Raw genomic sequence first — 3,523 nt, forward strand, 5'->3', positions numbered from 1 at the left:
CCTTCCTTCCTTCCTTCCTTCCTTCCTTCCTTCCTTCACTCTTTCCTTTCTGTCTTTTTCCTTTCTCTCTGGATCAAGAGGAGCTGTTGAACTCTGAGTCTTTCACCTGGCCAGCAAGAGGTCCTGAATCAAAGAATAAAGATTCTAAGCAAGTAAGATTCTTTTCTTAATCTTCTTCTGCTTTTAGCAGGAGTCAATTGAGAGAAGCCATCAGCTTTTAGCTCCAGCAAGAAAGAATTAAATTTCCAGAAGCCATAAACTTCTGAATTCCAGAACCATAAGAAAGCATTAATTGCCAGAGGTCATAAGCCTTTGGTCTTAGTCCAACATTGCTTCTTACCTCAGTACCTGAATGTTGGGCGGTGGGGCCCAGACATTTTCTCACTCATTTATTCTTCTATACTGAGATATAAAGAACATCACAGAATAGAATTTTACTTTTTACTTGCATGAACATAGAATATGTATACAATATATAATTCCGAATTCTAAATTTGAATAAAAATATAATTCCAACAACTCTATGTTGTATAATAACTGGAATCTCCAATTTGATACTACAGTTCTATTATTTTTCTGCTTTCCATGCATTTTTAAGAAGTTATGTTTCTAATACTGAACCACATAGACTTCAAGTTGATAGGAGGTGTATCAGTTATATATGCCCAGAAGAGTCCCACAGGAAATACTATATACATGTAAATGTATAATGCCTACATAATAGGCAACTAGAACACTTATTCAAGAGGCCAAAATATGTTTTAGAAATGATACATATAAAATGAGTTGATTTTATTCTTTGTATACTGCAAAGTTATCTCACAATTAAGAAAGTAAAAGTCAGAAAATCACTACAAATCAAATTGTGATAAGACAACCATAAAAAATTATAAATATGATGCCTACATGAAAATTACAACACTTGGGCCTTTTGTCTTCTTCCTTAGTGACATCCTAACGTTAACATCAGAGTCATTGTGTCAAAGCTTTCTTGGAAAGATTTTAAGTTGATACTATTAATAAATGAGGAGTTAATTCACATTTTAGCCATTTAAACACATTAAATTTATAGTGTATTCATGACAGGAGCCTAGCATGGCTGTCCTCTGAGAGGCCCTACCAGCAGCAGACTGAGACAGATGCAGATACTTATAGACAACCATTGGACTGAGGTCAGGGAATGCTATGAAAGAGTTAGGGGAAGGATTAAAGGAGCTAAAGGGGATGACAACTCCTTAGGAAGATCAACAGTGTCAATTAACCTGGACCCCAGGGATCTCCCAGTGACTATGTCACCAACCAAAGAGCATACACAGGCTGGTCTGAGGTGCTCTTTCCCACACATACATAGCAGAGGATTGACTGTTTTTCCTGGCCCAGTGGGAAAGGATGGACTTATTCCTATAGAGACTTGATGCCCTAGAGAAGCAGGATACCCAGGGAAGGGCATCCTCTCAGAGGTGAAGGGGATTAAAGATGTGGTAAAGAGCTCTGGGAGGAGGGATCTGGATGTGTGTGTGTGTGTGTGGGGGGGGGGCAACATTTGGGATGTGTGATGGTTTGAATATGTTTGGCCTAGGGAGTGGCACTATTAGGATGTGTGGCCTTGTTGGAGTAGGTATGGCCTTGTTGAAGGAAGTGTGTCACTGTGGGTGTGGGCTTTAATACCCTCATCTGAGCTGCCTAGAAGCCAGTCTTTCCTGTTTGCCTTCAGAGAAAGATGTTGATTTCTCAGCTACTCCTGGGCCATGTCTGACTAGGTGCCCTCATGCTCCCACCTTGATGACAATGGACTGAACCTCTGAACCTGTAAGCCAGCCCGAATTAAATGTTGTCCTTTTAAGAATTGCCTTGGTCATGGTATCTGTTCACAGCAGTAAAATCTCAACTAACATATGATGTAAATAAATAAATAAATAAACAAATAAACTATTCTAGTAATATAAGTTGTATTCATATGAGACAGAACTAAGTAAGTTTCTATAGGTCCAATATACCATCATCTTAAAACATGGACACCACCATTTATTTCTGTCTCCAGGACTGTGCACTGCCTTTTGCAGCTTGGCAGCCCTGACTTCACTTCATGTTACTCTACATCTGGTACTTGCTACACAGATGTGAACTAAGAAGAAACAGGAAAAAAAATCTCCATTGAGGATGTTCTATACCAAAGGCTATTGTGAACAGAAATGTATATTTACTGAGTCAAAAAAACCAAAAAACCAAACAAACCCCATCATGGTTTGTAGGCACCAGCTTAGTATCTAGTATAATGCTGGGTACTTGGATGGAGGGCTATGAAAAATTCATGCCTGCAATGTGTTGTTGTGCCATTCCAAGAAGGAGTAAATCTGATGGATTGATGTACAGTTACACGGCCTCACTGCACTGCACTGTGAAGACATGATCCTGCTTCTGGATCAGAGTCAATTTTAATGTGCAGCTATTTTAACAGTTATGATTTCAAGCCCCAACTCCCTGTAGACACAGAACAGCAATGCACTAACATGACCTCTGCTTCCATGTTTGTAACTGTGAAAAACACACAGTCACTGAACAGTCTATGGTAGCCAAGACGTTGTGTTATGACCATGCACATGGCCTAGTGCTTCCAAGTTCAATTGCCTCATACTGAACTGTGTTATATCCAAGAATATCCACTCCACAGGAATCCTAGGAGTCTTGGGAATCCCCTTTGTATCTCATAATTTTCATCTGCTTCAGACCTTGAATTGAGTTTCCATTGTAGAGACTGATATTACTACACAGTATCTATTTATTGAAATAAAATTTGTCTTAGTGTTTGCTTATACCTTCTTTCTCTTTCTCATTAAATAACATCAGGATGTCACTTATTTCTTTTCCTAGGAAAGGATTGAGAGTTATGGCTTCTAGAGGAGATAAAGTCAGTCTTCTGCAGGGAAGTGGCTCCCTTGTTCCAGTCGTTGGCCCTATCTGTAGTCACATGAAGATTTGCAGCACCAAGTAGATTCACTTGGCTTTACAAAAGAACACATGACATTGGGAGGGAGTAGTGGAAAATGGGAGAGGTTTTGGTCTGAAGGGAATGGGGGTGAATATAATCAAAAGATATTATATATATGTAAGAAATTTCCCAAAAGAGTTAGACAACAGGTACCAGAATCATGAGGCAGTTTGAAATCTTAATGGATTTCCTGGATTATTGCTGTGGTTATACATTTAATAACTATTTTGATATTTTATAATTGTAGGTGACTATCTAATACACATGCTGTTCCAATTTATCCTGATTCAGGGCTACTGATATCAACCATTGACCCAAGAAGAAACAACTGGTCAAAAAGTGAGGGGGAACTTAGCCTCTTATATTTTGCATCCTAATTTATTCAGCAGGCAATGATTAGATCTGTATTGACACCTTACTCCCTGGGTTTTTCTCTACCCACCCTTTAACCTAAAACACAGACATGAACACACAGACACACACATACACATGTGCTCACACACACAAACACACACACACACACACACACACACA

At 39.0% G+C, this 3,523-nt stretch overlaps 1 protein-coding gene across 1 annotated transcript in view; it reads right to left on the reverse strand.

Annotated features, from left to right (window-relative positions):
* The window catches only part of LOC110312732 (vomeronasal type-2 receptor 116-like), a 38,922-nt gene that overhangs the window by 9,119 nt on the left and 26,280 nt on the right, over positions 1 to 3,523 (reverse strand).

The sequence above is a fragment of the Mus caroli genome, chromosome 17, assembly GCF_900094665.2.
Source record: "Mus caroli chromosome 17, CAROLI_EIJ_v1.1, whole genome shotgun sequence".
Classification (NCBI taxonomy): domain Eukaryota; kingdom Metazoa; phylum Chordata; class Mammalia; order Rodentia; family Muridae; genus Mus; species Mus caroli.